General features: G+C 41.7%; 1 protein-coding gene across 3 annotated transcripts in view; it reads left to right on the forward strand.

Moving 5' to 3' along the window:
• The window catches only part of ptpro (protein tyrosine phosphatase receptor type O), a 171,239-nt gene that overhangs the window by 56,913 nt on the left and 96,867 nt on the right, over positions 1-17,459 (forward strand). The window lies entirely within an intron of this gene.

The following is a 17,459-nucleotide window of genomic DNA, read 5'->3' on the forward strand; positions in this document are numbered from 1 at the left end:
GGTTTTCCTTGATCCTATCTGCCAATGGCTTCCCATGTCTCCTCCTGGCCCTTCTTAGCTCTCTCTTTAGGTCTTTCCTGGCTCTTGTAACTCTCAAGCCCCCTAACTCAGCCTTCACATCTCATCCTAACATAAGCCACCTTCTTCCTCTTGACAAGAGATTCAACTTCTTCAGTAAACCACGGCTCCCTCGCTCGACCACTTCCTCCCGGCCTGACAGGTACGTACTTATCAAGGACACGCAGTAGCTGTTCCTTGAATAAGCTCCACATTTCAATTGTGCCCATCCCCTGCAGTTTCCTTCCCCATCCTATGCATCCTAAATCTTGCCTCATCACATCATAATTGCCTTTCCCCCAGCAATTACTCCTGCCCTGCATTATGTACCTATCCCTTTCCATTGCTTAAGTAAACATAACCGAAGGGTAAATAGGCAAAGTCTTTTCCCTGGGGTCGGGGAGTCCAGAACTAGAGGGCATAGGTTTAGGGTGAGAGGGGAGAGATGTAAAAGAGACCTAAGGGGCAACTTTTTAACACAGAGGGTGGTACATGTATGCTATGAGCTGCCCGAGGAAGTGGTGGAGGCTGGTACAATTGCAACATTTAAGAGGCATTTGGATGGGTATATGAATAGGAAGGGTTTGGAGGGATATAGGCTGGGTGCTGGCAGGTGGGGCTAGATTGGGTTGGGATATCTTGTCGGCATGGACCGAAGGGTCTGTTTCCATGCTGTACATCTGTATGACTCTATGCTCACCTACCTCCAAATCCAACACTTGGCCTGGTTCATTACCCAGTACCAAATCCAATGTGGCCTCACCCCTTGTTGGCTTGTCTACATACTGTGTCAGGAAACCATCCTGCAGATGTCGGACAAAACCTGACCCAAATAAAGTACTTGAACTAAAGTATTTCCAGTCAATATTTGGAAAATTAAAGTCCCCCATAACAAGTACCTTCCTACTCTCGCTTCAGTATTTGCTTGGGGCAGCTAAAAGGATTGAAACTTTGAGAAATTCAGTGGCACCTTGGTGAAGCTAGTAGTTTGATGAAAGATAAAATTATGCCAGTTATTAGATAGTTGGGAACAGTTTTAGGTGTCCATGGCAACTCCTCCTCAGCAGGAGATTGATCTACCAAGACATGTGGTCATTAAGGCAGTCCGAGGTGGAGAGGTTTTGATGGCTTTGCAAGATTAGATCTTTAAAAGTGAAGAATTGGAATAACTTGCAAAGGAGAGGGAGTTTTAATGAGATTTGGTGACCCACATGATCACCTCCATCTGGTTGTCCTGTTTGCACTGGCCAGTTAAAATGCAGTTGGTTTCATATGATATATTGGTTGTTATTCAAGCTATATTAGTTAATAACACATTATTGATTCATTCAGCAATTTCTTAGTGATTAATGTAATTGCAGCACTGCTCTGTTCTATGTTTGTTCATTGTAAGGACTTCAGTTCACAGCCATGATCATTTGTCTAGACTTGACAGGCCAGGAGGTTTGCTCTGTGTCCCGAATTCCAGGAAGGACTGCAAAGAAACACCTAATGCATTTACCATTTTTTTTGTTCTGAGAATTTGGGGAAATAATTGTTGACACTTTGTTTTTTTGCTGTCTCAGACCAGAATACTTCATTAGAAGAATGCACATATCTCTCAGAAGGGCGTTGTTTCTGAGTCATGAAGCAATACCACAGAGGGTCTACCAGTAAGATGTTGATGTAGAAAGAGTTACATCAGTTCAATAGTTCTCCATTAAATTATCTGTCTCAACTTATTCTTTGGCCTCTTGGCCAAACTGTTTCTATCATTTTGAAAGATATAAACTTGATATTTCCATTAAAATGATATGCTGCAGTGATACTACAAACCAAGAATATCACTAAGAGGAAAGGACCATGTCTGAATGAGTCTTGCACTATGTGTTCCTCTCATGAACTGTTTAGGTTGAATCATCAATTTACCATAAGAGCTTTTGTTGGCACCAGAAGGGTCCCTGAGTAAAACTCCTCCTTTGACCTTTATATCCCTACTGAACTACATAACTATAGATAACACAGTACTGGCAAGTATAACTTCCTATTATGCGGTTTTGTTAATGGATCATTGTATTTTAGTATGACATGGAAAAGAGCAGGGATTCATTCACAGAATCATGCAGCTCGGAAACAGACCCTTCGGTCCAACCAGTGCATGCCAAACATAATCCCAAACTAAACTAGTCCCACCTGCCTGGTCCTGGCCCATATCCCTCCTAACCTTTCCTATTCATGTATCACTCCAAATGTCTTTTGAATGTTGTAATTGTACCCACATCCACCACTTTATGAGGAAGTTCATTCCACACGCAAACCATCTTCTGTGTGTAAAAAAAACAGCCTCATATATCTTTTCTAAATGTCTGCCCTGTCACATTTTAAATCCCCCATCTGAAGGAAAAGACAATTACCATTAACTCTACCTATACCCCTCATTATTTTATAAACTTCTATCAGACCGCTTCTCAACCTTCCACGTTCCAATGGAAAAAGTCCCAGCCTATCCAGCCTTTCTTTATCACTCAAACCTTCCATAGCTGGCAATATTCTGGTAAATCTCTTCTACACCCTCTCCAGTGACCAGAGCTGGACACGGTATTCCAGAAGAGGCCTCACCAATGTCCTGTATAACCTCAACATAACATCCCAACTTCTATACTCAAAGCACTGAGCAATGAATGTAATTTTTCAAACAACTTTTTAACCACGCTGTTTATATGTGATGCAAACTTCAAAGAATTTGAATGGACCTCAGGACCCTCTGCTCTACAACTCTATCCAAGGCCCTACTATTAATTGTGTAAGCCCCACCCTTGCTTGTTGCACCAAAATACAATACCTCCCATCAGTTCAGATTGAACTCCATCTGCTATTTTACAGCCCATTGGTCCATTTGATCAAGATCTCTTTGTAATCTTAGGAAGCCTTCTTTACTGTCTACAATGCCACCAATTTTGGTGTCGTCCGCAAACATACTAACCATACCTTCAATATTCTCATCCAAATTATTTATATAAATGACACAAAAAGGACTCAGAAGCGATCCCTGTGGAACAGCACTGGTCACAGACCTCCAGTCTGAAGAGCAATCCTCCATCATTACTCTGTCTCCTGCTGTTTTATGTATCTCATTGGAAAGCTCACCCTGAATCCCATATGACCTAACTTTACTCATTGTTTTGAGTTTAAAGCATAGATTAATTGGGTTAATTAGATTGCCTTATTGTTTAATGGTTTTCTGTTCAACATTTGGCGTATTTAATAGATTGTCAAGTCTTCTGTTTAAGATACAAAACCAGTGTCTGCAATGAATTATTCACAAATTTTGGGATTAGTTATTTAAACGTCTGATTAGGGAACATTGGAGTAACAATTTGGGGTCTTAAGGGTTTCAGTTTTCTGTGTTGTGAATACAGAGATAGAAAGGCTGATTGGGTTTGGCTGCCTGTCTATCTCTGTGTTGTAACATAAGTTCAATGGCTTCACAGATCACACTGTCCATGCAGCAAAGTCAATGATTGTTAAATGTCAAGCAACTTGCTTAGAGTTTCCCTTGATATCTATGTGCAACTCTGCACAGGAATGGTTTATGCTGAATGCAACATTCATGTCTGGAAGACAGACCCACAGTCTTTTGCTCTCACATTCTTAACACCCAACCATGTGTAAGCAACACTTTGTTGGAAATGAGGGTGAAACTAGCTCAGGAGCATGACCAATGTGAATGCAGGCAGCTATCACAGTTTGAACTAGGGCAAAGCATAAGAGTGCGGGAGCTTCATATAAATATACATGTTCCAGCATTGTGTGTAACTCAGGCTATATGACGTCATAAATGATAGTTAAATCCTCTGACAAAACAGATGACATCTTATATTGGGGCTGATGTGATTTGAACCCAGCCCCGCATATTAGCACCCTTCACATTCCCAACCCGACTTCGATGAAAAATAATGGCATTTAAATTCCCAGCGTTTAGCTCCCAGTGCCTGCGCACTGGGGCAGATGGCAGGGACACCAGTTCTTGCTGATTGGTCCCCAATATTTTTTACTTCTAAGTGCAATTAATTGATTTCTCGGGAATGGTGCAGGATTAGAGAGCACAATTCTCGGGTGCTAATAAGCTACCATTCACTGGCGCATACTTCGGCAAGGGTTTACTTGCAACTCACAAACTGACCATTCAGCCCAACCAGTCCAGGACCACTTTAGGTTACATTGAGCCCTTTCTTGGATCAACTATTCAAATAAATGTATATGACGCCCTCCATTAGAGGATACAGAGCTCTCAAAGCAGTGTGGTCATTCTATTGTAACCAGTGAAGTAAAGATGGAGCTAATAGTGATGTACCTGATTTGTTGTTTGTATAATCTTGCTTTGTGCAAATTATAAAACCCCATAAGACAATGGAGCAGAAGTATACCACATACAGGTTGCCAAATCCACCTGTATAACAGTTAATATACTGTCAAAGTTAATTCCTCAGCTATGATGGATCTTGAGATATGAGAAAACATTTTCTTTTCATGTTTTGAAACGCATAAAAGTGGATAAATCCCCAGGACCTGATCTCTGTGGGAAGTGATCGCTGGGCCTCTTACTGAAATATTTATATCATCGATAGTCACAGGTGAGATGCCGGAAGACTGGAGGTTGGCTAACGTGGTACCACTGTTTAAGAAAGGTGGTAAACACAAGCCAAGGAACTATAGACCAGTGAGCCTGACATTGGTGGTGGGCAAGTTGTTGGAGGGAATCCTGAGGGACAGGATGTACATGTATTTGGAAAGGTAAGGACTGATTAGGGATAGTCAACAATGCTTTGTGCATGGGAAATCATGTCTCACAAACTTGATTGCATTGTTTGAAGAAGTAACAAAGAGGATTGATGAGGGCAGAGTGGTAGATGTGATCTATATGGACTTCAGTAAGGTGTTTGACAAGGTTCCCCATGGGAGACTGATTAGCAAGGTTAGATCTCATTGGAATACAGGGAGAACTAGCCATTTGGATACAGAACTGGCTCGAAGGTAGAAGACAGAGGGTGATGGTGGAGTGTTGTTTTTCAGACTGGAGGCCTGTGACCAGTGGAGTACCACAAGGAGCGGTGTTGGGTCCTCTACTTTTTGTCATTTACATAAATGAATTGGATGTGAGCATAAGAGGTATAGTTAGTGAGTTTGCAGATGATACCAAAATTGGAGATGTAGTGGACAGCAAAGCGGGTTACTTCAGATTACAAGAGGATCTTGATCGGAGGGGCCAGTGGGCTTCCTGAAATACTGCCGTCCATGTGCTGGAAGTCGACCCACAATATTATCAGGAAGAATTTTGCCCAGTGCTACTGAAGGAATGACAATGTATTTCCTTCAATACTGTTACTAACTCTTTTCCTTTGCCTTGTGTCTTTCTAGAATTACTTTTATCCAGAAATTTAAAGTTTGCAAGCTTCCCCTCTTTGAGCCAGGTCTCCGATTGTCAATGCACCATAGTCCTATGTGCCTGCAGCTCACCACATTGTAAACAGGCCGCACACATTTCCATACACACACTCCAAGCCGCCTTTGAACTACTTTGCAGTAGCCCATATCTGATTTCTCCTCTGTTGGAACTAATCTTTACTCGAGTGCCTCTCCCAGTCTTATGTGTAACTGCTTCTCTTTTCTAGAATAGGTCTTGTCACTATCTCCATCATAAGGGAATAAAGTAATTAACAAACTAACAGGGATTCCAGGCAGACAAATCCACAGAACCTAATGGTCTGCATCCAAAGGTTTTAAAGGAAGTGGCTGCAAAGTTAGTGGAGGCATGGTCAAAATATTTCAGAACTCACTGGATTCTAAGAATCTTCCATTGGATTGAAAAATCCTTGTTTGTGAAGGGAGAGAGACAAAGCAGGAAACTAGTTGGGGTGGTAAGCTAAACGCTTGATGTATCTTTTACATTGGGGAAACGAAGTGTAGACTGGGTGGCCGCTTTGCAGAGCACCTGCATTCTGTTCGCAGACAAGACCCTGAGGTTCGGGTTGCCTGCCACTTCACCACTCCACCTTGTTCCCTGGCCAGCATCTCTGTGCAAAGTGCAAAGAGACTTGGGAGTTCTACTCCAGGATTCTCTCAAGGTAAACCTGCAGATTGAGTCAGTCGTTAGGGAGGCAAATGCAATGTTGGCATTTATTTTGAAGGGACTTGATTATAAACATAGGGATGTACTTCTGAACCTCTGTAAGGCTGTGGTCAGACCACATTTGGAGTATCATGGGTAGTTTTAGGCCCCATATCTCTGGAAGGATGTACTGACCCTGGAGTGTGTTCAGAGAATGGTCCCAGGAATGAAAAGCTTAACATATGAGGAATGTTTCAGGACGCTAGGTCTATACTCGATGGAGTTTAGAAGGATTGGGGAGGATGTAACTGAAACATACAGAATACTGAATGGCCTGGACAGACTAGATTTTGAGAAAATGTTTCCATTGATAGGAGAGACTAGGACCTGAGGGCACAGCCTTAGAGTAAAAGGAAGACCCTTTAGAATGGAGATAAGGAGAAACTTCTTTAGCCAAAGAGTGGGGAATCTATGGAATTCACTGCAACAGAAGGTAGTGGAAGCCAGGTGATTTGGGTATACAGAGGAACCTCAATTATCTGAATCTCAATTATCCGAATATTTGACTATCTGAAGAAGATTTCAAGGTCCCACAAATTTGTTACATCTAAGAGGTAAGTGTATTCGATGTACCTGTACTGAAGAAGAAACAAGCAGCTCAAGCATCAGCGACTGGATATTTTTAGGTAAGGGTTGTTACACAGCGTTTTATAGTATTCCCAGCACTTTACCGGGTTGTTCATTAAAAAAAAGTCCGAGAACATAAATGCATGCACGAGGCAGGGCTTCTATCATTCTATCGCGAGATTGCGTTCCTGGAACCTGATACTGGAAATGGTCTTGCGATTGTAGAGGCTGTTTGGAACCTTATTTAATGCTGGGATTTCATGGTAAGGGTTTAGTTCTTCTTCCTCTAACCTGTCATTTGCAGACTGCAAAGATTAGTTTGTTTAAATGGCAGACTCATTAAAATGATAGATTTAAACAAATTCCTCAGTAGAGCGCAGCATTAGATTAGTATGGCTTCCCCTGTTTAAGCTAAAATTGATTACCTGAATAATCAATTATCTGAACAAAATAGTGCCTGCCCATCTCGTTCAGATAATCGAGGTTCCTCTGTATTTAAGACGGAGAGAGTTAGGTTCTTGATTGTCAAAGGGATCAAGGTTTACGGGGAGAAAATGTTTCAGCCATGATTAAATGGTTGTTGGAGGGGTGGTTCTTCTCTACATCAATGAGACCAAACGTAAACTAAGGGTATGTTTTGCCGAGCATCTCAGCTGGTCACCTCACAGTCACCGTCCATTTTTATTCCCCTTCCCATTCCCTCGCCTATATAGCTTTATGCGTGGGAAATCATGTCTCACAAACTTGATTGAGTTTTTTGAAGAAGTAACAAAGAGGATTGATGAGGGCAGAGCGGTAGATGCGATCTATATGGACTTCAGTAAGGCGTTCAACAGGGTTCCCCATGGGAGACTGGTGAGCAAGGTTAGAATACAGGAAGAACTAGCCATTTGGATACAGAACTGGCTTGATGGTAGAAGAGAGAGGGTGGTGATGGAGGGTTGTTTTTCAGACTGGAGGCCTGTCACCAGTGGAGTGCCACAAGGATCAGTGCTAGGTCCACTACTTTTCACCATATATATAAATGATTTGGACGTAAGCATCAGAGGTATAGTTAGTAAGTTTGCTGATGACACCAAAATTGGAGGTGTAGTGGACAGCGAAGAAGGTTATCTTAGACTACAACAGGATCTTGATCAGATGGGCCAATGGGCTGAGAAGTGGCAGATGGAGTTTAATTTAGATTAATGCGAGGTGCTGCATTTTGGGAAAGCAAATCTTAGCAGGACTTATACACTTAATGGTAAGGTCCTAGGGAGTGTTGCTGAACAAAGATCTTGGAGTGCAGGTTCATAGCACCATGAAAGTGGAGTCGCAGGTAGATAGGATAGTGAAGGAGGCATTTGATATGCTTTCCTTTATTGGTCAGAATATTGAGTAAAGGAGTTGGGCGATCATGTTGCAACTGTACAGGTCATTGATTCGGCCACTGTTGGAATATTGCGTGCGATTCTGGTCTTCTTCCTGTCAGAAAGATGTTGTGAAACTTGAAAGGTTTCAGAAAAGATTTACAAGGATGTTGCCAGGGTTGGAGGATTTGAGCTATAGGGAGAAGCTGAATAGGCTGTAGCTATTTTCCCTGGAGCGTTGGAGGCTGAGGGGTGACCTTATAGAGGTTTACAAAATCATGAGGGGCATGGATAGGGTAAATAGATAAAGTCTTTTCCCTGGGGTCGGGGAGTCTGAACTAGAGAGCATAGGTTTAGGGTGAGAGGGAAAGATATAAAAGAGACCTTCGGGGCAACTTTTTCATTCAGAGGGTGGTACGTGTATGGAATGAGCTGCCAGAGGAAGTGGTGGAGGCTGGTACAATTGCAACATTTAAAAGGCATTTGGAAGGGTATATGAATAGGAAGGGTTTGGAAGGATATGGGCTAGGTGCTGGCAAGTGGGACTAGATTGGGTTGGGATATCTGATTAGCATGGACAGGTTGAAGCGAAGGGTCTGTTTCCATGCTGTACATCTCTATTAGATTATATTTATTAGATTCCCTACAGTGTGGAAACAGGTCCTTTGGCCCAACAAGTCCACACCCACCCTCCGAAGAGCAACCCACCCAGACCTATTCCCCTACATTTACCCCTGACTAATGCACCTAACACTACGAGCAATTTAGCATGGCCAATTCACCTAACCTGCACATTTTGGACTGTGGGAGGGAACCAGAGCACCCAGAGGAAACCCACACAGACACGGGGAGAATGTGCAAATTCCACATAGACAGTTGCCCGAGACAGGAATTGAACCCAGGTCCCTGTGAGGCAGCAGTGCTAACCACTGAGCCACTGTGCCGACTCTATTTTATAATCTGTTTATGTGGCATTCAACAACTCTGCATGAACCATGAGGAACCGTGGTGAATTAATGTTATTAGTTCATATTTAAAAACAATACAGAATTAGCTCGCTAATTAATCATGCACATAACCTTTGATCACTTCAAAAGGAAAGCGCAGGGTCGTGATGAAATATTACCACAAGCATTGTTAAAGTCTGCACTTTATGTTAATGAGCACATTTATACTTTTAATTAGTTTCTTTGCTCCATTGTTAAGCATGTGTCCTTCATATACACTGACATATGTTTCTATTTGATAATAGCTATCACATATATGGATTGTATTTGAGATTTACTGCCAAGTAACGCTCAAAGCTCCATGACCTTCAAGTGATGAAGGAAGTGGAACCATCATTAATTTATTCTCTTTCAAATGTGCAACAAAAGAAAAACAAACCAGCACATAATCCATTAAGAGCCACTAAACTCTGAAGCAGTTTTCCTGCCATAGAAGTAGATTATACCAGTTTTGGCCTCACTATACTCACTGCTGTAAATCTCTCTTGACAGCTCCATTGACTCATTGTACAGTCACTAGAAATTACCACATTCTTCAGTTGTCGTCGCCCCCAGGATGTAGTAAATTCCAAAAGTAAATCTGAGTGAACCAGATGTGGGAGATGTGCAGCATGGGCTTAGTCTTGATATTGCCAATTCCTGCTAATTCAGTTCAGTTTGTACTCCAAAATAAAATAACCGAAAAGTCGGAGATGGGCAAAATTCAATATTTTGAAGCACTGCTGATCTTGAAGTTTAACATTGAGAGCTTTGGCCAGCATCCAAACCTTCAAAGTGAACGTCCACTCTTTTGTAAATGAGGCACTGATGGACTAAATTTGAAAGCCTAGAAATGTGTGAGGGGATCATACTGCATGTTTAATGGGAGACTATTGAGTGTGATGCAGGCAGTGTTTCATGCTGCCTGCTGGTTTCCTGCGACTTTAACATCCAGCATGAGTTAACCAGAGCCGTAGCTTGCTGTATGTGCTGGAGGGATCCAATATTGTGAATGTGTCCTGTTGTGTGTTCTGACTACCACACTCTGAAAGCATCACATGTCAGGCTTACAAAGCTTTGAGCTCTTTGTCTCTAATCCAAGTTACAGTGCTACCTAGCAACATTGTACGTCCCATACTTGAGCATACATGACAATAAAATCTAAATCTACCTGGCCAGGATGCCAGTGGAGACCAATGACATGATATGTAAAACTTTATTCTCCAGTGCATTATGAACGTGATCCTCTGGAAAACCTTTGCATACAATTCTTTGCTGGATAATTAGATGCTAGATCTTCACAATCAATATCGAATGGTCCAGCCACAACTGGAAATTGCATTCAGATCTGGTCACTGTGTTAGAGGAAAGGGATGATTACACTGGAGAGGGTGCAGAAAAGATTCACTCGGATGTTGCCTCGGCTGGAGGCAAGATTGGACAGGCTGAGGCTGTTTTCTTTAGCAACGGAGGCTGGGAGGGAATCTGATAAGTTTGAATAGGAAGACACTTTTGCCATCAGCAGAGAAGTCCATAACCAGGACTCATAAATTTCAGAGGTAGAAAGCTAATTAGAGGGGAGAGGAGGAATGCTTTCACAGGGTGATGGGAGTCTAGACTCACTGCCTGAAAGGGTGTTTGAATCAGAAACTCAAAACATTTAAGCAGTATTGAGATATCATGTGCATTGCTGTAGCCTCCAAATCAGTGGGGCAAAAGCTAGACAATGGGATTAATGTCATTAGGTGTCAATTCAGTTCACTCCACATGATATCACGAAATGGTTGGAGGCACTGGATAGTGCCAAGGCAGCGTCCTGACAATATTCTGGCAATAGTACTGAAGATGTGTGTTCCAGAACTTATTGCTCCCCTAGCCAAGCAGTTCTGGCACTGCTATATTGCTGACATCCAGACAATAATGTGGTAAATTGTCCAGGTATGTCCTGTGCACAATAAGCTGGACAAATCCAACTCAACCAATTAGCGCCCCATTAGTCTACTGTCGATCATTAGTAGAATGATGGAAGTTGTGACCAACAGTGCTATCAAGCAGTATCCACTCAGCAATAACCTGCTCAGTGACACCCAATTTGGGTTCCACCAAGACCACTGACCACAACTGACCACATGACAGCCTTGGGTCAAACATGGACAAAAGAGCTGAATTCCAGAGGTGAGGTGAGAGCGACAGTCTTGATATCAAGGCCTATTTGACTGTGTGTCAAGGAGCCCAAGCAAAACTGGAATCAGTGAGTATCAGGGGGCACACTCTCTGCTGGTTGGAGTCATGCCTGGCACATAAGATGGTTATGGTTGTTGGATGTCAGTCATCTCCGCTTCAGGACATCTCAACTGGAGTTCCTCAGGGTAGTGTCCTAGCCCAATCACCTTCAGCGGTTTTATCAATGACCTTCCCTCCATCATGAGATCAGAGTGGGGATGTTTACCAATGATTGCACAATGTTCAGCACCATTTGCAACTCCTCAGATACTGAAGCAGATGGTCAAATGCATCAAATCTGGATGTAGGTTTGCTCGCCGAACTGGAAGGTTCATTTTCAGATGTTTCGTCACCATACGCGGAAACATCATCAGTGAGCCTCTGGATGAAGCACTGGTAGCATGGCCCATTTTCTATTTATGTGTTTTAGGTTTCTTTGGGTTGGTGATGCCATTTCCGGTGATGATGTCATTTCCAGTGGTGATGTCATATCCTGTTCTTTTTCTCGGGGGTGTTAAATGGGATCCAAGTCAATGTGTTGACTTTGACATTACTGCAGGAAATGACATCATCAGCCTATGGAAACCTTAACACACAAATAGCAAGCGAGCCATGTCACCAGTGCTTCATCCAGAGGCGCACTGATGATGTTACCTAGTATGGTGACGAAACGTCTGAAAACGAACCTTCTAGCTCAACGAGCAAACCTATATCCAGAACCTCAACCTGAGCTACAAACCTTCTCAAAACTCGCTAGCAACAAGATCTGCACAATATCCTGATTTAAACTGACAAGTGGCAAGTAACATTGGTGCCACACAAATGCTAGGGAATGAACATCTCCAATAAGAGACAATCTAACCACTGTCCCTTGACATTCAATGGTGTTCCTATTACTAATCTCCCAAAACCAACATCCTTGAGGTTACCATTGACCAGAAACTCAACTGAACTCTCTACATAAATATAATGCCTACAAGAGCAGAGCAGAGGCTAGGAGTAATACAATTCGTAACTCACCTTCCTGACTCTCCAAAGCTTATCCATCATCTACAAGGTACAAGTTCAGGAGTGTGTTGGAATGCTCCCCAATTGCCTGGATGGCTCCAGCAACACTCAAGAAGCTTAACACTACCCGTTACCTCAGGAGAGCAGCCAACATAATCAAAGACTCCTCCCCCAATCTGGGTAATACACACTTTCACTCTCTTCCGTCGGGAGAAGACACAAAAGTTTGAAAACACATACCAACAGATTCAGGAATAGCTTCCCTGCTGTTATTAGACTATAGAACGGACCTCTCGTATATTGAAGTTAGTCTTTCTCTGCATCTTCTCTTTAACTGTAATACTATATTCTGCATTCTGGTGTTTATGTTCAATGTTGTCAGCAGCTGCGTCTACAGTTCCATGCTACTATCTGATGACAAGGGTGCCAACTAGTAGTTTACAGTTGGTCAGTAACCTGTCGGATGCTATGACCAAAGTAATCTGCTAGTTCCAGATTCCGCATTAAATAATCACCCTCTGCTCAAGCTTTCATTGTTAATTTGTTTCAGATAATAAAGTGAGCATGGGATTGGCAGCTGTGCAGGTGGAGGGGCAGCTTTTAGAGACAAAATGATACAGTTAGCCCTTGTATTGGATGGAAGCAATGAAAGCATGGCCAGAGAAAGACAAGGGTCAAGCAGCCATAGAAAATGAACCTGCAACTACAGGTTGAGGATCGGTGAGGTCTGTCTTTGCCAACTCCCTTTACTCGCTTGCCTCAAAATAACCCAATTCTGCCCCTTCCTCCAGTGCAGCCACCTTAATTCTAAATGCTACCTCCTATAGAGATAGAGAGAGCTCCTCCATGCTTTCTGCTCATCATTTTGTGCTATAATCAAAGACAATAGTGATTGAGGCACAATTTCATGCTAAATCTATGTTCCATCATGACATTTCTAATGCAACTGACATAACTTACCTATTTTCATTTCTCATGATCCGTCCACTGCATCTTCAACATCATGCAGCATTTTGTGCATTGTTTTGATTCATCCCTGGGATGTAGGCTTCACTGACAAAGCCTGTGCTCATCCCTAATTGTCCATGAAAAATTGGCGGTGAGCCATCTACTTGAACTGTTGCAATCCATGTGGTTTAGATACGGTAACAGTGATTCGACATTTCTGGAGGAACTAATCATAATTGAGTTGCTTGCTTGACATGTCAGAGGGCAGTAAACAGTCGACAGCATTGCTGGGCCTCTGGAACCAGGTGTGGTGCAGACAAATTAAGGGCAGCAAATTGCTTTCCCTGAGGGACATTCATGATCAACAATCCAGCAGTTTTATAACCCCATGCCTGATACAACTAAGTATTTTGGTCCTGATTTTAATGAGTTCATTTTAAATTTCTCCTGTCGTAGTGGTGAGATTTTACGTCATATCTGCAGATCATTGACTTAGGCATTGGAATACGAGTTCAAAATGCTGGTGTTCCCATAAATGACTACAACTTCCACAAATAGTCAGTGTTCCTACTTTGTGGTGATATTCATGGTACAGCTTTCAGGAGCCTACTTTGTTACACATCTATCCTGGGCCCACATTCATGGTGTGAAAGTGTAAAAATGTTGGCCTGGACATATCAGACTTTGTACCATCTTTGCATATTTTGCAGGATTCTTTCTCCATAGAAGTTTTTTTTGCTTCACTCCATTGCTATGTTTGGCAGTGAGACTTCATCATTGAACCCGCAATCAGCTTCTATTGTACTCTAGTGCTTTATTCAGGTGCCTCTGGATCTCATAGCTCCAATAAAAAGTGAACATTGCATTGCAAATGCATGATTTCAGATCTTTTGGAATGTTTCACATCATACATACCATTGTGCAATTGGTATTAATGGATAACTATATATATCATAGAGTCATAGAGATGTACAGCATGGAAACAGACCCTTCGGTCCAACTCGTCCATGCCGACCAGATATCCCAACCTAATCTATTCCCATTTGCCACCACTTGGCCCATATCGCTCTAAACCCTTCCTTTTCATATACCCATCCAGATGTCTTTTAAATGTTGTATCTGTACCAGCCTCCACCACTTCCTCTGGCAGCTCATTCCATACACGCACCACCCTCTACATGAAAAAGTTGCCCTTGGGTCCCTTTTAAATTTTTCCCCTCTTACCCTAAACCTATGCCCTCTGGTGCTGGACTCCCCGACCCCAGGGAAAATACCTTATCTGTTTATCCTATCCATGCCCCTCATGATTTTATAAACCTCTATAAAATCACTCTGATGTTCCAGGGAAAACAGCCCCAGCCTACTCAGCCTCTCCCTATAACTCAAACTTTCCAACCCTAGCAACATCATTGTAAGTCTTTCCTGAACCCTTTCAAGTTTCACACCATCCTTCCTATAACAGGGAAACAACAGAATTGCACGCAATATTCCAAAAATGGTCAATGTCCTGTACAGCCACAACATGACCTCCCAACTCCTACACTTGATGCTTTGAACAACGAAGGAAAGCATGCCATATGCCGCCTTCACTATCCTATCTACCTGTGTCTCCACTTTCAAAGAGCTATGAACCGGCACTCCAAGCAACACTCCCCAGGATCTTACATTAAGTGTATAAGTCCTGCCCTGATTGTGTTTCCAAATTACAGGACTTACTGAGTGTGAGGGAGAGTTATTTTTACTTGGGGCAAAGAGTTAGCTGTAGCTGACTCAGAGAGGAACATTCTAGAGAATGCAGAACAGACCCACAATGGCCAGAAATTCATGGTAGTCAGAGTCCTTGAGTGTTCCTGGGCTTTAGTCCTTGAAAGTAGCAGAATCCTTGAACACAGAAATATCAGCACTAGGGAGCAATCAGTTAGCAACTCATTGGTTGAATTGAATGGAAATGAAAATTAGGAAAGATGTAAAACTGGCTGCCAACTTACTATTGTCTGTTTTACGTGTGATTGCCCCAAGTCACGGTGATGTCAAAAAGAATCAGCCTTCCATTTCAAAATATTAGGAAGAACAGCATCCATTTGTTCACGAGGTAAATTCATTGAAAATACTGCACTAATGTCATACTTTCGTCTGGAGTACTGTTTGGCTTGACATATTCTGGTGCTGAAAGTACAATTGTTATGTAACAAAATAATTGACCACTTGCCACTACACAACATTTATGTTGTGATCTTTAAATTTTAAACATCCCATCCCCAGTGCATTGCTCTTCCTGAACAAATACACTATTGCTTCTTTGTTCTAAGGCCATGGATAAGCTACACTGTGCTCAAGCATTGGAGATTGAGATAGAAATATGGTCTTAATATACATTTCTGTAGTTGCATTTTCAGAATTTGAAACAGAAATTGAATATTCAGCTTCTAACTTACCCCGACTTCTTTTTTCAGAATTGACAGGTACTACAAATAGGCATCATATATTTGGCAATACTGAACATCCAGTGAGGATTTAAATTCAAAGACACTGTTGGTCAGAGGTAGTTACTTTAGTTACTGCACCATCTCCGTTTGACTCCCCACTGCTCGACCAGTGGATGAATGGACTGATACAGGCTGGGTATCTTACCTGATCCCACCATGCTTATGTTATCTACCATAACGGAAAAACGATTAGGACATCAGGAACATGGTATTGAAAGATCCAATAAGTGTTTATTACAGTTCATTCGTATGTACACATATTATGTTTACTGACACTTCAGTATCTACTACGCTGTTAATCGATAAGGTTACAAAGAGTCGTAGAAAGTGTGGCTTCTATCGTGTGTCATGCTTTAAGTAGCAAGAGTTAAGAGAGAGACTAAGATCCGTGTATCCTCAGGTGACATGCTAAGGTACAGTGAGTATACCATGTCTCTTAAACATTTACTGACATTACATATGTGAGACATCACATATCTTCCCTTTACTCCTTAACCAATGCAAGCACCATTTATAACATTAACAAAATCCACATGAGCATAACACTTGAAAAAGCCTCATTTATATTCAATGAAAATCAAAACCAGCGATATTTCAAACTTATTGATATTGGAACCTCTGTCTCTATGAGTCATCCATCATAGATTGAGTTTGTTGCAATAAAACTCAGTTTGGTGCAAAACAGTCATTACTGTTTGGATCAACTTTCAATGTATCACATCAGTTGTATGACTCTATGGTCTTTTACTATAAACTCTGTGTACTATTATCCTGCCCCACTAGCTACCTGATGAAGGAGCAGAGCTCCAAAAGCTAGTGCTTCCAAATAAACTTGAACTATAAACTGGTGTTGTGTAATTTATAACTTTGTCCACCCAATCCAACAGTGGCACCTCCATATCATGGATCAACTTTGTCACTTTTTCCTCTACTTATTGTGATGATATTCTGCTCTTCCCTTGAAGTTGTAAGGTTAATTATTTGGAATGCAGCTCGAAAGCATAATTGGAAAATCAAGTGTGGAGACCAGTGTACCAAATTGTGCCTTGATATCCTACTTGTGTAATTACCGAAGATAATGACCAAGATTTGGAGATGTCACAGATTGGGCACACAGATCCCTGCAACTGATCCTTCCATTGGTTGTGTTCACAGCATCACCAGTAAATCATACCATACTGTGCTTATTGAAACGTAAGTGGAAGTAACTGGACCATTAAGGTAATATCGTATTGCAGTCAAATAAATTGATATGACCATTTAGATCTCTGAAATAGCTTCTGATATGCTGTTTTATCACATTTAACGCAATCATATGGTTACATTTCAATATGTATAGGTTCTGTGTAGAAAAAAATGTACATCTAAAAATATAATCACTGGAAATGTCTGTTTCTATCTGGGTTTATTTGGATAAAATTGCAAGTATAGTGGGTGTTATTTTAATTCTCTCATATGGACAGTTAATACAAGGCACAATATCACTTGGACTATAGCAGGGGTGAGCTGCAGGCTTCTTTCATCAATGTCCAATAATACACTTGTAAAATCTGCTGTTTATTTGATACATGCATTGAAGGATACAATTAACAAATGGCTTATGCTAATCTTAATAAGCTTGGGGTTTTTGAACTCAAAAATGGTTGCTATTGAAAGGGAAACAAACAGCATTGTTTTGGAGAATAAA

This window comes from Chiloscyllium plagiosum, unplaced genomic scaffold (genome assembly GCF_037043375.1).
Source record: "Chiloscyllium plagiosum isolate Xiang-an unplaced genomic scaffold, Cpla_swu_hap1 HiC_scaffold_23, whole genome shotgun sequence".
Taxonomy (NCBI): domain Eukaryota; kingdom Metazoa; phylum Chordata; class Chondrichthyes; order Orectolobiformes; family Hemiscylliidae; genus Chiloscyllium; species Chiloscyllium plagiosum.